Raw genomic sequence first — 25,639 nt, forward strand, 5'->3', positions numbered from 1 at the left:
ATGGTGAAACCCACGTCTCTACTAAAAATACAAAAAATTAGCTGGGCATGGTGGCGTGTGCCTGTAGTCCCAGCTACACAGGAGGCTGAGGCAGGGGAATTGCCTGAACCCAGGAGGCGGAGGTTGCAGTGAGAAAAAAAAAGAAATTGTTTTTAATATATGTGACAATCAAGAGAATGTGAACAATGACTGGACACTTGAGGATATTAAGAATTATTATTAATTCAGGAATGATGAAATTACTGTGGGTTTTTTTATTTTTTGAGACGGAGTTTCACTCTTGTTACCCAGGCCGGAGTGCAATGGCGCGATCTCGGCTCACTGCAACCTTCGCCTCTTGGGTTCAGGCAATTCTCCTGCCTCAGCCTCCTGAGTAGCTGGGATTACAGGCACGCGCCACCATGCCCAGCTAATTTTATTTTTTAAGAGTCTTTATGTTTTGGCCGGGCACAGTGCCTAATATCTGTAATCCCAGCACTTTGGGATGCCAAGGTGGACAGATCACCTGAAGTCAGGAGTTCAAGACCAGCCTGACCAACATGGAGAAACCCCATCTCTACTAAAAATACAAAATTAGCTGGACGTGGTGGTATATACCTGTAATCTCAGCTACTCAGGAGGCTGAGGCAGGAGAATCTCTTGAACCCAGGAGGTGGAGGTTTTAGTGAGCTGAAATCATGCCATTGCACTCCAACCTGGGCAACAAGAGCAAAACTCTGTCTCAAAAAAAAAAAAAAAAAAAAAAAAAAGAGTCTTTATCTTTTAAAGACATAAATTGAAATATTTGTGGTTGAAGAGATGTGGTAACTGGGATTTCCTTCAAGGTAATTACTGGAGGGATGACAAGAGGGGTATCGATGAAACAAGATTGGTCATAAGTTGACAATTGCTGAAACTAAGTGATGGATACATAGAAAGTTCATTATACTATTTTATCTTATTTTGTATATGTAATTTTCCAATTTTCTTAATCTTTTTTATTGTTTTCATCCTGTGCTTTCTGGGATTCTTGATTGTATTTCATGTATCATTTAACATGCTTCTCTGTTCTCTGCTGGCCTGTAAACTATTGGTAGTGTTTAGAGACTTGATGCCACAGAAGCTCTATTTTTGGCAAGAATATTTTATGGGTGATTTTTGTATTTTTATCAGGAGGCACATAATAGTCTATAATAAAAATACTTCTTAAAGTTAGTTTTCCCAGCTGAGAAATGAAGATGCTTCCTGGAGATGAAATTTTGAGATGAAATTATTTATGCAAGTAAAAGACCAAGCATAGAGCTTGACACATCATGGGTGCTTTATAGGTGTCAGATTTCTTCCCTCAAACCATTAATAAGCTCTCTAATAATGTCCGTGACCTGTTGGATCAAGATTTAAGTACAGACAAAATTCCAGATCTCCCATGATTTATTCCGAGTCTACCTTTCCGTCTAGTCTTATCCCCACCTTCCTCTGCTTTACACACACACAAACTGAATTAACCTCATTCCTTTGCTTATACCAATTCCCCCACTTGACATGTCCTCCTGCCCACTCTCTGCCATCCTTCAAGACTCAGGTCAAGCCCCACCTCCTTCAGGAGAACATTGCAATCTTAACAGCCTGGTTACACTTCCCTTAATGCTGCCTTGAATTGTTGTTCTTACATTCATAAACTTCCCATGAAATGAGCTATTTCTCCAACAGCCCAGGGCAGGGCAGTGCACCGGCCCTGCTTACATCTTTCATGGCAGTCTGCACCATGCACACAGCAGCATGCCACAGATGTTTGCCAAGTTAAGAGAGGGAAGAATTAACCAGGAAATAGCTCCACATTGAATAGAGGAGGGCAAAGCTGCCCAGTCACACTGAAACAGACGCTCATTTGGGGGAAGAGAAGGAATATATGAAGATGTCTTAATCTCACCAGAAAAAGAAAATACCTGCCAAAATATCCATCTTTACTTCTCTGATCTCATTCTAAAGTCATGTATGAAGTCAGAAATTTCCCAGGCTCTAAAATTAGTGTGTTCTTGGACAAGATGTCATGTACAAGACTGAATAAAATGAAGTGGCAAGCTCAAGTGGCCAAAGACACAGTTTGGGTCACCAAAAGACTAGATAGGGAGGGAAACAGGGATGAAAGCATATATACAGGTCCATATGAACCAACAGCCCTCTGAATCATTTCAGAGGACAGCTACCCCTGTTCCAGCAAGATGTGCCTTAAACCTGCCTAAACTTTGACTCTATAAAAGAAGTCATGACTTCCTGAGTCATAAGGTGACAAAGCAACTCTGGAACATTCTATGGTTGAGAAGTCAAAAACCACACACTTCTCTTTTTCTCCCAAGACCCCAGAGAGGCCTCCAGGCAGCCAACAGGTCTCTGATGCACAATAATGACCTTGAGATGACCCTGAAGTTTCCATAGCTCTTTGCCATATAATTAGGAAAGGTGGCTCTGGGAGATTAGAAGAAGGTTTGTCTCAGATAGTAGAGTCACACAGCAGAAGCGTGCTGGCCCCATAGAATGTTTGTCTCACCAGTTGAATTTTAGCTATGATTATTTTTTAGTAACACTAACAATAGAGCATCCTGAGTCTCTTACATGGTACCATTCCTTGGTGCCTGGCATATAATGTGCATCTATATCCCAGCTTACCAAAGGCTCAAGTGCAGAATCTGATGAAAGTATAACCATTCCCCTAAGAAAAATGTGCATATACATATAAAATGTCACATACCATTTTATTTATGTTTCTGAAATGGCATTTAAACAAGTTTACTCCTTCACAGTCCCATCAAACCTGCTTCTTACATTTAGGAATAGTGAAATACTATTTCTTTAAAAAAAAAAATGAAACCTTTCAAAGTATATCATGTTCTCTCAGAGAACGTGTCACATTCTTTGCTTTTATGTTGTAACAATTCTCCAAAGTTTCAAGAACTACTTGAAACAATGGTCAGGGTCAAGTGGCCTTTGTAAAAACTTTGGGCAATCTTGGATGATTCTTAATAAAGCAGTCATTATTTTTTCATCGGTGGATAACCCACACCACTTACTAGAATATGTTGAGTAAAGGCTTGATAGATCACAGGGCTGTGAAAGTGAGGCTGAAAATACAGTGATATTGATTTGGGGGAATGATCTAAGGGAGCAGTTACGGGGCTCTCTATGGGTATATCTTTCTCCAGGCTTGACCCCTTTTGCTCCCGTAGTACAGTCCAGGAGAAGTATTTTGGCAGTCACAGTCAGTTATTAATGGAGTGACAAAAAGAGGGCACGATTCACAAAGTCACTTTCTGCTGTGCCAAATTCTCCATTGTTAAAATGGCTCCTTACTTCCTCAGGCACTAAATTCACAAAAGATTCATCCATTTCCCTGTAGCCATGTTTTTACCGCAGTTCCAAAAAAAAAAATCATCATCATGTTCCCTATTATCTTAACTGCCCATAGTTGATAACTTTCCTAATTAGCACTACACATGTTTAAGTCTAATTACTTAATGATGGTCACCAGGTAATCCATAATAGCAATTACATATCTGAACTGTCATGGATTATTGGACAAATATGTAATGGGGCATTTTAAAAGCATTTAAAATGTAACGCTAATTAGAAAGGTTATCAAATAAGATATCACAATAGGGAATATGTTGAGATTTTTATTGCAAAAAAATAGGAAATGGTTCTTATTAGGACTTAGATTCTGTGAATGTAAAAATAAAATCAAAGGTTGTGGAGAATTATCTACACCCAGATACATAGATTTAATGCAAGATTCTTGTTTTATTTACCCATTTATTAGACAAGCATCAATTACGGGTAAATAAAACGGCATTTTCCAAGTACTAAAAGCTACAACCAAAAAAACAAGGAAGAATATATTGCTTGCTTCTGCCCCTGGGAATCCTGAGATCTGGTTGAAGAGACAGGTTGTAGAGAAATAGAATTACTGAAGACCAGTGAACCAACTGCAATTGATATTGTCAGCATACAAAACAGTCTGTAGGCCAGGCATGGTGTCTCATGCCTGTAATCCTAGCACTTTGGGAGGCCGAGGTGGGCAGATGAGGAGGTCAGGAGTTCAAGACCAGCCTCAGCCACATGGTGAAACCTCATCTCTACTAAAAATACAAAAAAATTAGCCGGGCATAGGGGCATGTACCTGTAATCCCAGCTACTCAGGAGGCCGAGGCATGAGACTCACTTGAACCTTGGAGGAGGTTGCAGTGAGCCGAGATCGCACCACTGCACTCCAGCCTGGGTGACAGAATGAGACTCTGTCTCAAAACAAACAAACAACAAAAACCAAAAACAGTCTGTAATTCAACTACATTCAAAGCACTGAGAAATGACAAAGACTACCATATGAGACAAATTTCAAGAAAGTTCTTGAAAGGGTCGGAGGATAGAGGTAGATGTACATTGACAGAAAGCCAAAGAGAAAGTATCACAGACAGAGACAATTGAGAGTTTGCAAGAGAAAAGCTCAAGAAAGGACACTGGCATGGAGTCAGAGAACTTGGATTCAAATCCCAGCTCTGCCTCTTACAAGTTTTTTTATCTTGAACAAGGAAATCACTCTAACTCTAGTTTTCACATTAGAGAAAAGAGGATAATAAAACCAGTCTCATGGGTTGGTTGTAAAGATTAACTTAGTGTACAGGAAAGAAAGCATCATTTTTAACAACGTGTGACATAGAAGGCATAATGGATGCTTTTTAGATGAATAACAAAGCTATAGCCAGAAGCTGAAATAGGTGGTGTTTGAAGACTAATAAGGCCATACGGTTGTACAATTAGAGTTGGCTCATCCAATAGAATTCTTCGAATTAAAGGCAGAATCACTTGGGTTTGTTCGGAATCCACTGCCAGTTCTTGCATAGGGATGAGGGAAGGTAGCCATGATATTGTCCTGACAGTTAAGGGAAGACCAGATAGAGAAAGGATCAACTAGAGACTGGGAGACTAAAAGGCTCTTTGAGTGCTTAGACATGAGAAGCTGCAACTACAAGCAAATAGAGTTATCAATCAAAAGAGAGAGAGAAGCAATCACGGTTGAAGATTAAGGATAGTAGTAATCTCTGTAAAGTTACTACCCAGCACATCACCCTAGTCCAAGCCACCAACTCTTTTTGTTTTTTAATTTTAGTGCATATATATGTTTATGGAGTACATGAGGTATTTCGATACAGGCATGCAATGCATAATAATAACATCAGAGCAAATGGGATATCCACCACCTCAAGCAGCACCTTTATGTTACAAACAAGTCAATTACACTCTTTCAGTTATTTTCAAATGTACAATTAAATTATTATTGGCTGTACTCACTCTGTTGCCTGTTGTGCTATCAAATACTAGGTCTTATTCATTCTTTTTTTTTTTTAGGCGGAGTCTTGCTCTATTGCCCAGACTGGAGTGCAGTGGCACGATCTTGGCTCACTGCAACCTCCGCCTCCCGGGTTCAAGCAATTCTCCTGCCTCAGCCTCCTGAGTAGCTGCGATTACAGGCACAAGTCACTGTGCCCAGCTAATTTTTGTATTTTTAGTAGAGACAGGGTTTCACCATGTTGGCCAGGCTGGTTTTGAACTCCTGACCTCAAGTGATCCATCTGCCTCTGCCTCCCAAAGTGCTGGGATTACAGGGGTGAGCCACCACACCTGGCTTTATTCATTCTTTCTATTTTTTATACCCATTAACCATCCCTACCCCCTTCAATCTCCAACCCAATAGCCTTCCCAGCTTGTGGTAATCACCATTCTACTCCCTATCACCATGAGTTCAATTGTTTTAATTTTTAGCTCCCATAAGTAAGAACATGCAAAGTCTGTCTTTCTGTGCCTGGCTTATCACTTAACATAATGGCATCCAGTTCCATCCATATTGTTGCAAATGACAGGATCTCATTTTTTTATGGTTGAATAACACTCCATTGTATATATGTTCCATATTTTCTTTATCCGTTCATTGTTGATGGACACTTAGGTTGCTTCCAGATCTCAAGCCACCAACTTCTACCTTGACCCCATGAGAGCCTCCAGGTTAGTTAGAAATGCTTTCAGGTACAGGTAACAATTTAGCTGATTATTAGGGGCTTAAATAATAAAACTATTTAGTTGTTTTTAGATCAAGAAATCTGAACAAGATGGCTCCAGTATTGGTTCAGTGGTTTTGTGCCTGTGTCTCTGTAAGTTTCTTGACCTTTCCCTCGTGACCACGAAATGGCTGCCAGTATTGTTAGTTCAAAGGCAGAAAGCAAGGGCACATGGCAATGGTGAGAAGGACCAGTTCTCATGCCATATCTATTCCTTTTATCAAGAAACATAGACTCTTTTCCAGAAGGCTCCCAGCAGACTTGTTTTATGGTTCAGAGGTCAGATCTAACTGCAGGGGAGGTTGGAAACATAAAAACTAGGCTTCCAGTGCTGTATGTGGTGGCTCACACTTGTAATCCCAGCACTTTGGGAGACTGAGGCAGGAGGATCATCTGAGGTCAGGAGTTCGAGACCAACCTGACCAACATGGCAAAACCCTGTCTCAACTAAAAATACAAAAAAAAAAAAAAAATTTCCAGGCATGGTGGTGCATGCCTATAGTCCCAGCTACTTAGGAGGCTAAGACAGGAGAATTGCTTGAACCCAGGAGACAGAGATTACAGTGAGACAAGACTGCCATCACCGCACTCCAGCCTGGATAATAGAGTGAGACTACGTTTCAAAAAAAAAAAAACAAACAACAATAACAACAACAACAAAAAAACTAGGCCTCCAGACAGTAATGGTGAGAGGAGCAAAGATTACATTTAGGTAGCCAATCAACAGCATCTTCCAAAGCAGGGGTGTCCAATCTTTTGGCTTCCCTGGGCCACATTGGAAGAAGAATTGTCTTGGCCACACATAAAATGCACTAACACTAATGATAGCTGATTAATTATAAAGAAAAAAATTGCAAAAAAAAAAATCTCATAATTGAACCTGGCGCAGTGATTCACACCTGTAATCCTAACACTCTGGGAGGCCGAGGTGGGTGGATCACTTGAGGTCAAGAGTTCGAGACCAGACTGGCCAACATGCTGAAACCCCGCCTCTATTAAAAATACAAAAATTAGGCCGGGTGCAGTGGCTCACACCTGTAACCCCAGCACTTTGGGAGGCCGAGGCGGGCGGATCACGAGGTCTAGAGATCAAGACCATCCTGGCCAACATGGTGAAACCCTGTCTCTACTAAAAATACAAAAATTAGCCAGGCATGGTGGCATGCACCTGTGGTCCCAGCTACTCAGGAGGCTGAGGCAGAAGAATTGCTTGAACCCAGGAGGCGAAGCTTGCAGTGAGTCGAGATTGTGCCACTCCAGCCTGGCGACAGAGCAAGACTCCGTCTCAAAAAAAAAAAAAAAAACAAAAACAAAACTAAAAATTAACCGGGTGTGGTGACAGACACCTGTAATCCCAGCTACTTAGGAGGCTGAGACAGGAGAATCACTTGAACCTTGGGCAGAGGTTGCAGTGAGCTGAGATCACGCCACTGCACTCCAGCCTGGACGATAGAGTGAGACTCTACCTCTCAAAAAAAAAAAAAAATCTCAATGTTTTAAGAAAGTTTACAAATCTGTGTTGGTCCGTATTCAAAGCTGTCCTGGCCCACATGTGCTCCATGGGCTATAGGTTGATCAAGCTTGTTCTAGAGCGTCCTAACTAGTTCCTTGCTTCCATACTTGCTCCCCAAAGCCCATTCTCTACACAGCAGTCGAAGCATTCTTTCAAAAATATACTCCATAATCCCAGCACTTTGGGAGGCCAAGGCAGGTGGATCATGAGGTCAAGAGATTGAGATCATCCTAGCCAATATGGTTAAACCCCATCTCTACTAAAAATACAAAAAATTAGCTGGGCATGGGGGCGTGTGCCTGTAATCCCAGCTACTCGGGAGGCTGAGGCAGGAGAATCACTTGAACCTGGGAGGCAGAGGTTGCAATGAGCCAAGACTGCACCACTGTACTCCAGACTGGCAACAGAGTGAAACTCCATCTCAATAATAATAATAATAATAATAATATACTCTGACCTTATTGTTCCCTTACTTAACACGATTCAAAGGTTCTCCGGTTACTTAGATTAAGTCTGAAATCCTTCCTTACCCTACCATGCCCTGCACTATATCATCTGAGCTCCGTCCTATTGTTCTGACTGTGCTTCTCATGCCCATCTCCTCACTCACCATTTCATGCCCATGATGACCTTCTGTCAGTCCCTCTTCGGGGTCTCTGCACCTGTTTCCTTTTGGGGGATAATTTCCCTTCCCATATTTCACCCAGCAGCTCCTTCTGATACAGCCCGTTTTACCTACAGTCTACACAATTTAAAATAGGGTTTGTGAGCTCAAATCCAATTAGTCTCTTTCACTAAATCTTGTTTATTTCCTTAGTTGCACTTATCATGATGCTTAATTTCAATTATTACTAGTCATTATTTTATGTTTGTCTTCTTATTGTCTGCCTTCCCACTAGGATGTGAGCTATAGGAAGACAAATATCACCTTCTTGTTCACCCTTTTATGACCACCTTTTAGAATAGTACTTGATACATCATAAGTGTTCAGTAAATATTCCCTGAATGAATTAACATATTATCAAGAACTGGGGCTGAGCACAGCGGCTCATTCCTGTAATCTCAGCACTTTGGGAGGCTGGGCAGGAGGATCACTTAAGTTCAGAAATTCAAGATCAGCCTGGGCAACATAGTGAGACCTCATCTCGACAAAAAGTTGAAAAATTAGCCAGGCATGGTGACACATACCTGTAGTCCCAGCTGCTCAGGAGGCTGAGACAGGAGGATTACTTGAGCCCAGGAGGTTGAAGCTGCAGTGAGCCCTAATTACTCCACTGCACTTCAGCCTGGGCAACAGAGCAAGACTCTGTCAAAAAAAAAAAAAAAGAAAAAGAAGAAGAAGAAGAACTGGTCTTAAAGGATGAAGGATAAGAGGAAGAAAAAGAACCAATGAAAAAAGCAGAAAAAGAGTAATCAGAGGGATAATAAGATATGCTCAAAGGAGTGTATCTCCTAGGCCAGGGGAGGATATGGCTTTAGGAGGTAAGGTAACATCCACCAATATCAGATGTCATAAAAATATCAAAAAGAAGAAAGAGTTTAAAATATCAGTGGATTCGGTCAGGGGGACCAGTGGTGAGTTATAATATCCTCATCTGAGGATATCAGAGTCTAGATTAGAACAAAAATCACTAAATACCTCAGCCTAATCTGAGATGAGAACAGAGGATGAGTGGGAAGGGAAGGAAAAGACTTCAAAGACCTCATCTGGAAGAGGAAGGAAACAGAAAGAGGCATAGGAAAGTTATATAGGCAGTTCATGTTGTATCTCTTGCTTAATAAGCCTCAAAATTAAAGAGAGAATGTAACAGCCCCAGAAGTAAGTGGTTTGCTTTCCTTCTCGGGTCCAAGAGACACTACGTGTACCTTTTTTATGCTTCAATTTTCCAACTATGAAACAGCAAGAGAAATTGTTTAAATCTTCCTCCCTACCTTGGTGGAATACCTTGAACATCAAGTAACAGATATAAAATAATTTAAGCACCCAGGATGCTAAAAAATAGAATGTTGTAGTACTAATCCAGGAGACAGATGTGTAATGGGAAAAGGACCCAAAACAGGCATGTCCATTCTTCTCCACTGGAATAACCAGTCCCCCCATATCATCCCATAATCTTTACTGACCTCTAAATCTATTGTGCCTAATACAACTTCCATACATAATTATTACTGGTAGGTTGGCAGAAAACCCACATAAGTTTTGGGTGGAGAGACTTTGAGAGTAATTGCTCATAAAGTTTTATCCTTTCATTTAATTCATGTGGTATGATTTAAGTCATTACAAGAGGGGCTGAGACAATTCAGAGACACCGCCTATAAATCATATTAGAATGAAATTTGGTGAAATTTAGGAAAGAGTATTCGAGGGAAATCAGAAATGCCTGATGACAGTCCTTCCAGAGTTATCCTCCTAGCACAAATTCACGTGGCTATCTCCATTACACATCCATGAACTCTAAAATATTATCCTACATCCTTTTAGAAATGTCAACAGAAATAAATGCCTTGCCTTCAGATCTACAGAGTAGGATTTATTTGCACGTCATCAAAATCGTTTCTTGTGAATAGCCCCGTAGACGGAGGAAAAAGTGGATCAGAGGTCAGGTGGCCAAGATTCCATCTGCATCATTAACTGTGACAAGACCAAAGAACTCTACTAGGTCTTAGTAAAAGTAAGGGTCTACCTAGTTGGCCTGTCACTTACGTCTGTCTAAAAATTAATGAGAGCACAGTCTTTAATCATAGCATAAAATGACATTTTGGAAATAAAAGTACGCTTTTCTCATTGAAAAACTTAGTAGATGAACTGAGGGGAAAAAATGGCTGCTCACTGTAGAGGTATAAATTAGAGGCCAAAAGGAAGAAATGTCTCAAGAACAAAAATGCAAACAGATAGAAATTGTGAGGAAAAAGATAAAAGGCATAAACAATATCTATTTTGTGAATAATAAGGATTGCAAAGGGAGCAAACCCAATGAAAGAACAGTAATGGCTAAACAAATGGAAGAAATATTCCTTAGTCTGCAGTTTAAAAGGGCATACCAAGTTACTGGCAAGTTCAGTGACAGAAGGCACACCCCTGGGAATATCACTGTAAGATTCCTGGACTTCAAAGATAAAAAGGAAAGCTTGCCAGCTTTTAAACAGAATGAGTAACTCACAAAAGATGCAGGCTAACACTGAATTTCTTTTCCTCAACACAGGACTCTGAAATAACATCACAGGTAGTCTAAGAAAAAAGCTATCATCTTCCAAGATGTCATTCACCTATAGAGGAGAAAGGATGATATTTCCATTTATGGAAGGACTCAAAAAACATATCACCCATGGGCCTCGTCTGAGGATATTATAGTCTAGATTAGAACAAAAATCACTACACACTTCAGCCTCACCTAGGAGATGAGAGCAGAGGATGAGTGGGAAGGGAAGAATAAAGACTTCAAAGATCTCTCTAGAAGAGGAAGGAAACAGAGAAAGAGGGATAGGAAAGTAAAGGTCTCATTTATGGAGTTGAAGTAAAAGGAGTCAGGGGGATATAACATCTTATCAAGGTACAGAGTAAGCTTTTCTTTCTTTCTTTTTTTTTCTAAGAAATGAGGTCTTGCTTCGTCTCCCAGGCTGGAGCATAGTGGCATGATCATAATTCACTGCAGCCTTGAACTCCTAGCCTCAAGTGATCCTCCCACTTCAGCCTCCTCTCCCCTCCAAGTAACTAGGACTACAGGTGCTACCCACTGTAGCTGGCTCCAGAGTAGGCATCTTGTTTCCATTAACTGTAGAAATACTTGTATCTGATTGTGAGTATCCGAAGAAAGCACAGAAGCCAGTAAGAAAGTCAATCCAGTGTGATTCTACATCAGTCATAAAAAAATAAATGCCCGGTCGGGCACGGTGGCTCATGCTTGTAATCCCAGCACTTTGGGAGGCTGAGGCGGGTGGATCACCAGAGGCCAGGAGTTCAAGATCAGCCTGGCCATCATGGTGAAACCCTCTCTACTAAAAATACAAAAATTAGCTGGGCGTGGTGGTGCATGCCTGTAATCGCAGCTACTCAGGAGGCTGAGGCAGGATAATCACTTGAGCCCGGAAGGCAGAGGTCACAGTGAGCCAGAATTGTGCCACTGCACTCCAGCCTGGGTGGCAAAGTGAGACTCTGTTGCAAAAAAAAAAAAAAAAGAAAAGAAAAATTGTGATCATATCCAAGGATACTGTCAAGGATGGTGGAGGCAGGCAGGTACACAGATTTTTGATAGGAATATAATTGATGCATTTTGTTTGAAGAGCAGTACTTATCAAATATAATGTGAGCATACTCCACATTCAATCATCCTGCTCACATTTTTTATGCATACATAAAATATGCATTATATTCATGTTAGAACAAGAGACTAAGAAACTCTTACCATGGTCATGAGGGGAGCTCAGAGCCTGAGAAAGGAACTGTTGCTTTTCACTTTTGATATAATCTTTTTACTATAAGACATATTTTCTTAAAAGTAAAAAATTAGATAATTAAAAATACACATGTCCTTTTACCCAGAGATTATATTCCTAGGAAGTTACCCAACCATCTAACACTATACCTGCACATGTCTGGAAAAATAATGGTGTAATATGTGTCCTTATACATAGATTTACACTAAGAAAATAAGACAAAAGTAGAAACCACCAAAATATCCACTAGTAAGAAATTAGTTAAGTAGATATTGGTACATTCTTACAATGGCATATTACATTATACTACCACCAAAAAGAATGAAAGAGATCTATATGTACAGATGTAGAAAGATGAAGTTCAAGACATCATTTACTGAAAACAGCAAGTTGTTCAACAGTATTTCGATCACATTTGTAGAGCTCTTTAAAGGACATATACACATATGATGGTGAACATTCCTGGCAGGGAATTTTAACCCTGTTTACCTCTAGGTAGTAGAATTGAACATTGAGAAGTAAGAAGGTAAACTTTTGTTTTTCTTCTTATCTAATTCTGTCTTTTGTATAGTTTTAATTTTTTCCCATGAACATAATCTTTTTAATTTAAAATATCAGCTAATTTTGTAATAGTATAATATGTGTGTATGTATGTGTGTGTGTGTGTGTGTGCAACTGCACTTCATACATTAAAAATATAAGAGAGTATGAAACATCAAATGCTGTTTACAAAACTCTATTAGCACATGACATCTTTATTAAACAATTTGCATTTCATTTTAAACCTTCAAGCATTTCGCCTTGGTATTCTTGGATACCTTTTTCACCTCCTGCAACTAATGACTCGCACTGTTTCTCCCAGAAAATGTATGGCCCCGTTAGGAAGCCTGACTGTAGGGTACATGTACCATCCCTGTCTTCTGAAATCTTCAATATCCTGCAAAGCACTTGAGAAACATTTAATCTGTAATATATAAAAATGAGAAAATCAATTTCATGTGCTATTTGTAATGTAGAGCATTTTGAAAATCTATGGTTGAACAGTTTCATCAATTATGTTGATGTAAATCAAATCTTTGAATAATAAGGCTAGTTTTAAAATCTCACTGGGTCTGTTATAAGCAAATTTTTATTTAAAAGGTGAACATCTGTCAATACAGCAATGTTACCTGCATATTCAAGAATCTGATGTCTTAGTATTTTTCTATTATAAAATATTTGCCTCATTTCTCTTTTGCAAGTTCATTAGAGTCCACAAATCTTGCTCATGTGTCTCTCTCCAATGGTACACTTATCTTCAGGGATAAGAGGTAAATTCATTAATACTAGAAGAAAATGTTCTCAGCACTGAAATGGAAGTGTCCTATAATGACATATTAAGCATAACATTCAGAATAGAGAAAATCTTCAGAAAATTAGGTTCTCTCGGCCAGGCGCGGTGGCTTAAGCCTGTAATCTCAGCACTTTGGGAGGCCGAGGCGGGTGGATCACCAGGTCAAGAGATCGAGACCATCCTGGTCAACATGGTGAAACCCCATCTCTACTAAAATAACAAAAATTAGCTGGGCTTGGTGGCGCGTGCCTGTAATCCCAGCTACTCAGGAGGCTGAGCAGGAGAATTGCCTGAGCCCAGGAGGCAGAGGTTGCAGTGAGCCGAGATTGCACCATTGCACTCCAGCCTGGGTAACAAGAGCGAAACTCCATCTCAAAAAAAAAAAAAAAAAAGAAAGAAAAGAAAATTAGGTTCTCTCATCTAGTTAGTTTTCTAGGAGTTTTTTTTGTTTTTTTTTTTTTCAAGATGAAGTCTTGCTCTGTCGCCCAGGCTAGAATGCAGTGGCACAATCTCCACTCATGGCAACCTCAGCCTCCCAGGTTCAAGAGATTCTCCTGCCTCAGTCTCCCGAGTAAGTGGGATTATAGGTGCCTGCAACCATGCCCAGCTAATTTTTGTATTTTTAGTAGAGACAGGGTTTCACCATGTTGGCCAGGCTAGTCTCGAACTCCTGACCTCATGATCCACCCACCTTGCCCTCTCAAAGTGCTGGGATTACAGGTGCGAGCCACTGCATCCAGCCTCTAGGAATATTTTTCTGTTATCACGAATACAGACAAGTAAAGAAACTTCCTTCTTTCTTTTCACTGATGCACCTGCTTCTTGCTCTCCTAAGTGAGGAGGTAATGATCAAACTAAAGCCACCATCTCATTTATTTGCTATCATTGGACACCACCAAGTGCCTATAGAAATCAACTGACCATTCAAAAATCTTTCCAAATGGAAACTGCTCCTCAAAATAAAAACCAGGGTGGCTACTATGATAAGCTATGATTTAGGGACAAGCTTGCAGGATTGGAGTCACAGAATCTGGGTTCCAATTTCAAGTTTCTTATTTTCTGTTATTGGGAGCTGGAGAAAACCGCAGAGATTTTTCTAAGCAACACTTTCCTAGTTTGCCAAAGAGAAGTGATAATTACGCCTATCTTCCATCAAAAGCATTCAATAACTATTTATTGATTCTACAACAGCAAGATTATATGGAGAGATAGATAGATAGATGACATAGGTCACTTCCAAACATGCAGGTATGATATTGAGGATAAACTCTAGTCTCAGCACAGATCAGAACTTTCATTGCGGGATGTGAAACCACTGATTGCCTACATGCACCACATTTAGTCACCTTGACCAATGACCCCTCTGGCTCCTCCCACCACATACCTCTAACAGAATCATGGAAATTAAAATACTGTGTGGTTGTCCAAAAGCCCCAACTGCCTACATGCTATAGGAGACATTCTAACCTAACCCTTTATAAGGGTTGCAGACAGAAAAACTAAAATGCTGAGTCCAGGCAGGCTTGCAGTAATATACTGGCATGCCCTAAACCTCCTGGGAAAGTGCTTTCCTAGAGTAGTAGAAAAAATATGATGCAAAGTTACTGTGATTTTTAAAAATGTTTGGAGCCACAGATTCTTTTGAGTATCTGATAGAAATTATGCCCCTCTCCCCAGAAAATAATACATATGCCCATATATGCAATTTCACATATGATTTCAGGGTGTTTGGGTGCTCCCCGAAACCCACCCATAATTAATCTCAGTTTAAAATATAAGTGTGCACATGACAAAAGACAAACTTTTTTTTTTTTGTGACTGAGTTTCGCTCTTGTTACCCAGACTGGAGTGCAATGGCATGATCTCGGCTCACCGCAACCTCTGCCTCCTGGGTTCAAGCAATTCTCCTGCCTCAGCCTCCCGAGTAGCTGGGATTACAGGCGCACACCACCATGCCCAGCTAATTTTTGTATTTTTAGTAGAGATGGGGTTTCACCTTGTTGACCAGGAGGGTCTCGATCTCTTGACCTGGTGATCCACCCGCCTCGGCCTCCCAAAGTGCTGGGATTATAGGTGTGAGCCACCGCACCCGGCCCAAAAGACAAACTTGTTAAAGGTCAATAGATACAAAAAATGTCTAAATCTAGGAAAAAACATGCCAAAAAAACATTTTTTTTGAGACAATCTTGCTCTATTACCCAGGCTAGAGAGGGCAGTGGCGCAATCTCAGTTCACTGCAACCTCCACCTCCCTGGCTCAAGCAGTTCTCCCATCTCAGCCTCCCAAGCAGCTGCGACTAAAGGCACGTACCACCACACCTGGCTAATTTTTGTATTTTTAGTAGAGACAGGATTGTGACATATTGCCCAGGCTGGTCTTGAACTCTGCTCAAGTGATCCACCAACCTTGGCCTCCCAAAATGCTGGGATTACAGGTGTGAGCCACTGCCTCCAGCCCCAGACATTAATTCTGGGGTTTTACATACCTTCTGCCAGTTTTTACTGTTTCCCTTGATGAGCTTATATAACTTTTATGGTTAAAAATTCAAGTTCATGAGGCACAGTGTGATGGCTCACACCTGTCATTCCAGCACTTAGGGTGGATCACCTGAGGTCAGGAGTTTGAGAACAGCTTGGTCAACACGGTGAAACCTTGTCTCGACTAAAAATACAAAAAATTAGCTGGGTGTGGTGGCGTACGCCTGTAACCCCAGCTACTTGGGAGGCTAAGACAGGAGAATTGCTTGAACCTGGAAGACCGAGGTTGCCGTGAGCTAAGATCACACCACTGCACTCCAGTCCAGGAAACAAAGCAAGACTCCATCTCAAAATAATAATAAAAAATAAATAAAAACAATAAGTTCAAGTACATGAATATTCACACAGCACAGAATAATTCAGTTTGTAACCTAAATTTGAACAATTATATTTAAAGGTAAAAATTCCTCTTTGATATTTAAAGATAGGTAGGTGATTCTGTTGATATAAATAGGGTGAAATTCAAGAGAAGTTTCCAGGAAGGGAGTGAAGAGTTCACCACTTGTTTTTACTCAGTAAAAGACTTCTGGAACAGGTGGGAGCCAGGTCTGTGAGGATGGAAGTTCCCTAATAATTTGTATCCATGGAGAGAGTAACCATAGCAATGGAGCCTGGTCTCCCTGTTACCGACCCTGTTACCGACCCTGTTACCGACCCCAGTTCTAAACCAGTCAGCACTGGGAAAGTCTGGATGAGCAAATTAAAAACACAGCACCCTGCCCAGCTTGGGATCCCAAGGGCCTGGTGTTCAGCTAGCCTATGAGTCATGACTAGTCAGAAAGACAAGGAGAAGGTCAGGTTGGCGTTTGAGAGCAAAGCAAGTCAGAACATGCATTTACTCACAGAGTTCACTGCCTTGTGACAGTGCCAGTGTAGCTGGGGACTAGCCCAGGTAAAAGGTCAATCTATAAATCAGCTGCTAGGGTAGAGAACAGACAGACAAAATTTGAATGAAATGACAACTGAAATGAACGTAGGTACCATTTGCACAGAGTTTTATAACAAAATTCCTTTGCTAATGATTCTTAGGGTATCTTGTTAGTCATTTGGTCCTAACCACAATCCTTCTAGATATTAATAGAATGCATGGTTATTCTCAATCTTCCTCATGAAATGTTCCCACTGGTGGAGGCTGAACTTGATCCACAAAGATTTGAGGAAGCAGCTCAAAACAGTACACTGAAGCTGTGAAATTTCTTTGAAGTTCCTGTGTCCTTATAGTTTTTTTTTTGTTTTTTAACAGAGTCTTGCTGGAGTGCAGTGGTGTGATCTCAGCTCACTATAACCTCCACTGCCAATGTTCAAGAGATTCTCCTGCCTCAGCCTCCCAAATAGCTGAGACTACAGGCACCTGCCACTATGCCAGCCTAATTTTTGTATTTTTACTAGAGACAGGGTTTCACCATATCGGCCAGGCTGGTCTCAAACTCCTGACCTCAAGTGATCCTCCTGACTCAGCCTCCCAAACTGCTGGGATTACAGGCATGAGCCACTTCGCCCAGCTGTTTGCTCTAAAATCATGCGAATTTCACATTCTAGTCAGTAGCATATCTGTTTACTCACTCAAAATTACTGTTCCTAAATTTTCTAACAAAGTGAATGTTAGAACATTTCTGCTTGAGAATTAAAGAGTAAGGCATTACATTTTCTCCATTTTTACAAATGAGGAACCATTTTACATGTGAGGGCCACACACCTACTCAGTAAAACAGCTGAGTTTTTTGTTTGGTTTTGTTTGAGATAGAGTCTCGCTCTGCTGCCCAGGCTGGAGTGCAGTGGTGCCATCTCGGCTCACAGCAAACTCCACCTCCCAGGTTCAAGCAATTCTCCTGCCTCAGCCTCCTAAGTAGCTGGGATTACAGGTGCCTGCCACTACACTCAGCTAATTGTTTGTATTTTTAGTAGAGATGGGATTTCACCATCTTGGCCAGGCTGGTCTCCAACTCCTGACCTCAAGTGATCTGCCCACCTTGGCCTCCCAAAGTGCTGGAATTACAGGAGTGAGCCACTGCGCCCAGCCTATTTTATCCTTTTTTTTTTCCTCAGTATCCCCTCATACAACCCTGTGCCTGTTGGTTCATGGTTGAAATTTCAAAAAATGTTTGTTGAAAGAATGGATTTTACGTTAATAATATAGTCTACAAGACCAGGCACGGTGATTCACACCTGTAATCCCAGCACTTTGGGAGGCTGAGATGGGTGGATCACCTGAGGTCAGGACTTTGAGACCAGCCTGACCAACATGGAGAAACCTTGTCTCTACTAAACATACAAATTAGCCAGGCATGGTAACAATTGCCTGTAATCCCAGCTACTTGGGAGGTTGAGGCAGAATTGCTTGAACCCAGGAGGTGGAGGTTGCAGTGAGCTGATATCATACCATTGCACTCCAAACTGGGCAACAAAAGCAAAACTCCATCTCAAAAAAAATATATATATATATATAATCTACACATGGCATAGAGAAGGTCTAAGTCACCATTACTATTTGTTCTAAATGAGGGTGCATTTAACAAACTGTCCTATGGATCAGGGCTCTTCAAAAGAGTATGGAGGCCAGGCACACTGGCCGACACTTGCAATCCTAGCACTTTGGGAGGAGGAGGTGGGTGGATTACCTGAGGTCAGGAGTTTGTGACGGACCTGGCCAACATGGCAAAACCCCATCTCTACTAAAAATACAATAATTAGCCGGGCATGGGGTGGGTTCCTGTAATCTCAGCTACTTGGGAGGCTGAGGCAGGAGAATTGCTTCAATCCAGGAGGCAGAGGTTACAGTGAGTCAAGATCATACCACTCTACACTAGCCTGGGCAAGAGAGTGAGACTCTGTATAAATAAAATAAAATAGTATGGAAAGATTCCATTATATTTCCTGAAGAAGGAGAGCAAACACATGGAATGATTCTGCCAGTTTGGACCAGGAAAATCTACCTCAGTGAATAGACCCCATTGCAAAAATATTTTATTTTTTGAGACAGAGTCTCGCTTCGTCGCCAGGTGCCAGGCTGGAGTGCAGTGGCGTGATCTCAGCTCACGGCAACCTCCGCCTCCCAGGTTCAAGCAGTTTTCCTGCCTCAGCCTCCTGAGTAGCTGGGATTACAGGCGCGTGCCACCATGCCTAGCTAATTTTTATATTTTTAGTAGAGACAGGGTTTCACCACATTGGCTGCAAAAATATTTTTAAGTGATATCTGTGAGTTGTGTTAGGAAAAGGAGTCTGTGCCTGATACTTTTCCAATATGTTCATTTGATTCCAATATTCTATATCAGCCTATACATGGAACAAACACAACATGAGAATTTTTTTTATTCAGGACCCCCATTTCAACAAGGAAATTCCAGAAATGCTGAAGGAAAACATATGCCTCAGAGACACAGTACTATCCAAGGCTAGCATGGAAGAAGATATGAATCTGACACAGAACAGGAAAGAATACAAGACCACAGAGATATTTTACTTTTAAGGGAATTGCTAATCTATGCCCAAGACTTTTTTTCACTTTCCAATTACAGAAGTATTTATTGAGCAATCTTGGACATGCCTAACACTTGGCCTCAGGCAGCAATTTCTTGTTTTACCAGTTTTCCCTCATGAGCACTCTCCTAGAGATTAAGGATAATCCATTCTATAATGGGCATTAGTGCACAGAATTAAGTTTGGTCACAGCAGGGCTATGTTAGAACTGGATGAGATCTTTAAAGAGGAAAGCTATTAGCTGAAAAATGTCTGCATTCCACTTGAAGTAATAAAATATAGATTCTAAGCTGACTATGAAGAGTTACGTATGTACATTTTAATTTCTAGAGCAACCACAAAAATATTATACAAAAAATATAGTCAAAAACAAAATAAATTAAAATGCAACACTAAAAAAGTTCAAAAAATCCGAAAGAAGATAAAAGATGAAAGAAATAAAAAACAAAGACCAAAAAATGATAAACATAAACTCAAGCATATCAATAACTATATTAAATGTAAATGGTCTAAGCACATCAATTAAAAGATAGAGACTGTCAAAATAGATTTTTTAAACATGACCAAACAAACTATACTCCAATGTATAAAGAACCCGCTTTAAATGTAATAATACAGATGAATTGAAAGTAAAAAGAAATAAGACAAAAACATATAAATATTAATCAAAAGAAGGCTGAAGTGGGATTATTAATAGTAATCCTATTTTTATTTATTTGGCATTTAGCACACTGAAACAGAATTATTTGTACTGAACTGTGTCCATCTGAAGGGTCTGGGAAAAGGTTTCCTTTTATCATTTCTTTCTTCTTCTATTTATCCTTTTTTTCCTCAGTATCCTCTCACATAACCTTGTACCTGTTGGTTCATGGTTGACATTTCAAAAAATGTTGAAAGAATGGATTTTACGAACAACATAGTCTGTATATAGCATGGAGAAGGTCTAAGTCACCATTATTATTTGTTCTAAATGAGGGTGCTTTTTATAAACTGTCCTATGAATCAAGGATCTTTAAAATTGTATGGAAAGATTCCATTACATTTCCTGGAGAAGGAGAACAAGCATGTGGAATGATTCTGCCACTTTGGACCTTCTGTTTCAGTGCACTAAATGCCAACTAAAAATAGACTTCAGAGCAAGGAAAATTACCGGAGATAAAGAGAGACATTACATAATAAGGTAATAAAAGGGCCAATTCACCTAGAAAATATAATAATAATTCTATTATGAAAACATAATAAATCCTAAATCTTATTATGCACTTAATGACAGTTTCAAAATACGTGAACCAAAAACTGACAGAACTAACAGGAAAAATAGGCAAATTCACAATTGTAGTTGGAGGCTTCAACATTCCTCTCAATAACTGAGCAAACAAGTAGACAGAAAATTAGTAAAGACCAAGAAGACATAAATAATATCATGAATCAATTGGACATATTTGACATTTATAGAACACTCTACCCAACAGCCACAGAACACACATTGTTTTGAAATGCACATGAAATGGTTCTCTGACCTGTATCTTGGGTCATAGAGCAAACATAGCAAATTTAAAATAATTAAAATCATACAGAATATGTTATCTAGTCAAAATGGAATGTAACTCAAAATAATAACAGAGAATAACTGAAAAATCACCAAGCATTTGAAAGTTAAGCAACACACTTCTAAACAACCCATGAGTCAAAGAAGGAATGTCAAGGGACATTAGAAAACAGTTTAAAATGAACAAAAGTGAAAATATAACTAATCAAAATGTGTGGGATGCAACTAAAGCTGTGCTTTAAAAAACTTATAGCATTAAATTATTACATTAGAAAGAGAAGAAAGACTGGGCACAGTGGCTTAATGCCTGTAATCCCAGCACTTTGGGAGGCTGAGGTGGGCAGATCACTTGAGGTCACAAATTTGAGACCAGCCTGGCCAACATGGCAAAAACCCATCTCTACTAAAAACACAAAAATTAGCCAGACGTTGTGGCACACACCTGTAATCTTAGCTACCCAGGAGGCTGAGGCAGGAGAATCACCTGAACCTGGGAGATGGAGGTTACAGTGAGCCGAGATTGAACCACTACACTGCAGCCTGGGCAACAGAGCAAGACTCAAGTCTCAAAAAAGAAAGAAAGAAATAATCGAATTATTTCACCTAAAGACACTAAATGAAGAAGCATAAAATACACTCAATGCAAGAAGAATAGAGAAAATAATAAAAATAACAACACAGATCAGTAAAATTTAAATCAGAATAGAGAAAATTAATTCAAAAGCTGTTTTTTTTGAAAAGATCAGTAAAGATGATAAGCCTCTAGCAAGACTGACAAAGGAAAAGCAGAGGAAACACAAATTACTACTATCAAGAATAAAAAAGGGGATATTTCTATAGATGCCACAAACCTTAAAAGGATAATAAAGGAATGTAATGAGTGACTCAATACACATAAATTCCACAACTTAGATGAAATAGAAGAATTCCTCAAACCAAAAATAATGAAGTTCATCTAAGATGAAACAGATATCCTGAATAGCCCAATAATTATTTAAGAAATTGAATCTGTAGTTGAAAAGCTTTTTATAAAATAAGTCTCCAGGTCTGTATGGATTTACTGGTAAATTCTTCCTAGCATTTAAGGGAAAAAATAAGGCCACTTGCAGAGGCTCATGCCTGTAATATCAACACTGGGAGGCCAAGGCAAAAAGATTGCTTGAGCATAGGAGTTCAAGACCAGCCTGGGCAACAAAGCAAGAGATTCCATCTCTATAAAAAAAAATTAAAAAATTAGCTGGGCATGGTGGCATACATCTGTGGGCCCAGCTCTTTGGGAGGCTAAGGTGGGAGGATCACTAGCCCAGGAGGTAAAGGCTCCATTTTGCCACTGCACTCCAGCCTGGGTGACAGCATGAGACTCTGTCTAAAAAGTAAATAAAGAGGCTGGACACAGTGGCTCATGTCTGTAATCCCAGCACTTTGGGAGGCCAAGGCGGTGAATCATGAGGTCAGGAGTCCAAGACCAGCCTAACCAACATGGTGAAACCCTGTCTCTACTAAAAATTAAAATTAGCCAGGCATGGTAGGATGTACCTGTAGTCTCAGCTACTTGGGAGGCTGAGGCAGGAGAATCACTTGAACCCGGGAGACAGAGGTTTCAGTGAGCTGAGATCATGCCACTGCATTCCAGCCTGGGCAACAGAGTAAGACTCCATCTCAAATAAATAAATAAACAAATAAGTGTAAATAAAGAAAATAAAGTTTCAAAAAATATAAATTCTATATAATCTTTGTCAGAAACTAGAAGAGGAGGAATATTTCTCAACCTACTTTATCATTTTGCTAACAAAACCATACAAAGACAGTATGAGAGGCTGGGCGCTGTGGCTCACGCCTGTAATCCCAGCACTTTGGGAGGCCGAGGCGGGTGGATCACGAGGTCAAGAGATCAAAACCATCCCCATCTCTACTAAAAATACAAAAATTTAGCTGGGCATGGTGGCGCGTGCCTGTAATCCTAGCTACTCAGGAGGCTGAGGCAGGAGAATTGCCTGAACCCAGGAGGCGGAGGTTGCGGTGAGCCAAGAATGCGCCATTGCACTCAGCCTGGGTAACAAGAGCGAAACTCCATCTCAAAAAAAAAAAAGCAAAGACAATATGAGAGAATTATAGATCAGTATTTTAACATAGATGCAAAAATCCTCGATAAACTGTTAGCAAATCAAATCTAGGACTATATAAAAAGAATAATACATCATGACCCAACAGTTTGTCCCAGTAATACAAGGTTGACTTAATAGTCTACAATTTAAAAAATGTAATCTACCACATTAATACTCTAAAGAAGAAAACACATAGGAACATAATAATTGATGCAGAAAAAGCATTTGACAAAATTCAACATCCACTCATGGTAAAAACCCTTATCAGGGCCGAGCACAGTGGCTTCCGCCTGAAACCAGAAGGTGGAGGTTGCAGTGAGCCAAGATCCGGAGTGAAAAGAGCGAAATTCCATCTCAAAAAATAAAGAAAAACTCAGCAAACTGGAAAAGAAGGGAACTTTCTCAAATGATAAAGGGCATCTTCAAAAAACCTACAGGCAATATCACATTACATATTACTTATATGTGGCTGGCTATACAAGTGACATGTCACTTAATAGGAAAAGACTTAATGCTTTTCCTCTAAGACTAGAAACAAAGCAATAATGTCTACGCTCACCACACCTATTCAAAATCACATTGAAGTCCCAGCCAGTGCAATATGATGAAGAAGAAGAATAAAAGTCATACAGATTGGGGAAAAAAATATAAAAGAGTCCCTATTCTTAGATTATGTGATTGTGTAGAAAATCTCAAGGAATTTGTGTTAAAAAACAAATTTCAAGACATAATTTAATCTGGCAAGCTTACAAAGTTAACAGACAAAAATCAATAATATTTCTATATACTAGTAAATATTTGGAAATGAAATTTTTAAGTAACATTTGGAATAGTTTTTAAAATGAAATACATATATGTGTATATATGGTATAAATGACTTAATGGCATAAATCTAACAAAATATGTACAGTATCTGTATCCTATGTACAATATAACATTGATGACAGAAATCAAAGAAAATCTAGATAAATGAAGACATATGCCATGCCAATCAATTAGAAGATGCAGTATGATAAAGATGTTGATTCTTTCCAAAGAGAGTTATAGATTTAATGCATTTCCAGCCAGGTGCAGTGGCTCATGCCTGTAATCCCAGCACTTTGGGAGGCTGAGGCAGGTGGATACCTGAGGTCAGGAGTTTGAGACCAGCCTGGCCAACATGGTGGAACTCTGTCTCTACTAAAAGTATAAAAATTAGCTGGGCATGGTAGCATGTGCTTGTAATCCCAGCTACTTGGGAGACTGAGGCAGGAGAATTGCTTGAACCCCGGGAGGTAGAGGTTGTAGTGAGCCAAGATCACACCACTGCACTCCAGCCTGGGCAACAAAGAGAGATTCTTTCTCAAAAATAATAAAAATAATATAAATAAATAAATTAAAAGATTTAATGCATTTCCAATAAAAATTCCAGAAATACTTTTAAAAATAATAAACAAGCTGATTCTAGAATTAAATTGAAAAGGAAAGGAACTAGAAGAACCAAAGAAATTATGAAAAAAAGTTGGAGGAAACACATTATCCAATTTAAGACTTACTATAAGCTACAGTAATTGAGACAGTATGGTATTAGAAATAGACAATGTATCAATGAAACAGAATAGACAGTCTCTGAATAGTACCACCCAAATATGGCCATCTGACTTTCAACAAAGGTGCAAATGAAGAAAGGATCATCCTTTCAACAACTGGTGTCAGAATAATTGGACATCCCTATGCCAAAAACAAAAAACTGCAAACTAAACCTCACAGCTTATTTTAAAACTTACCTCAAAATACATATAACATAAAACATGAAAGTACAAAACTTTTAGAAGAAAACCATTGTGACCTGGGTTTAGGGCAAAGAATTCTTAGACATGACACCAAAAGGATATTCATAAAATAAAAAATTGATGTAAAACAAAAAATTTGGACACCAAATTTTAAAGCATTTGCTCTGAAAAATACACTATTAAGAAAATGACATGGACTGGACAGATGTTGGTCAATAGATTAAAAAAATAAATAGAAGGCTGGGCTCGGTGGCTGACGCCTGTAATCCCAGCACTTTGGGAAGCCGAGGTGGGCAGATCATGAGGTCAAGAGATCAGGACCAACCTGGCCAACATGGTGAAACCCTGTCTCTACTAAAAATACAAAAATTAGCTGGGTGTGGTGGCGCACGCCTGTAGTCCCAGCTACTCAGGAGGCTGAGGCAGGAGAATTGCTTGAGCCCAGGAGGTGGAGGTTGCAGTGAGCCAAAAGCACACCACTGCACTCTAGCCTAGTGATAGAGTGAGACTCCATTTCAAAAAATAAAGTAAAATAAATAGAATAAACTGAAAAGACTACCTACAGGCTAAGGGAGAAAATATCTGCAAATCACAAATATCCCACAATGAATTTGTGTCGGAATATATGAAGAACTGTGGCCCAGGCCTGGTGGCTCATGCTTATAATCTCACCACTTTGGGAAGCCAAGGTGGTAACATCACTTGAGGCCAGGAGTTCAAGACCAGCCTAGTCAACAAAACAAGACCTCCATCTCTACAAAAATATTTTTTAAAAAGCTGCAGGCATGGTGACACACATCTGTAGTCCCAGCTACTTGGGAGGCTGAGTTGGG

At 39.8% G+C, this 25,639-nt stretch overlaps 1 long non-coding RNA gene across 1 annotated transcript in view; it reads left to right on the top strand.

The window, feature by feature from the left end:
• Window positions 1-19,970, top strand: part of LOC144578258 (uncharacterized) — a 36,576-nt gene extending 16,606 nt beyond the window's left edge. Inside the window, exon 4 of the long non-coding RNA XR_013523704.1 lies at window positions 19,220-19,970. This is a non-coding gene — a long non-coding RNA (uncharacterized LOC144578258). The remainder of the gene's footprint in view (window positions 1-19,219) is intronic.
• The last annotated feature ends 5,669 nt before the right edge of the window (window positions 19,971-25,639 follow it).

The sequence above is a fragment of the Callithrix jacchus genome, chromosome 11 (assembly GCF_049354715.1).
Source record: "Callithrix jacchus isolate 240 chromosome 11, calJac240_pri, whole genome shotgun sequence".
In the NCBI taxonomy this organism is placed as follows: Eukaryota; Metazoa; Chordata; class Mammalia; order Primates; family Cebidae; genus Callithrix; species Callithrix jacchus.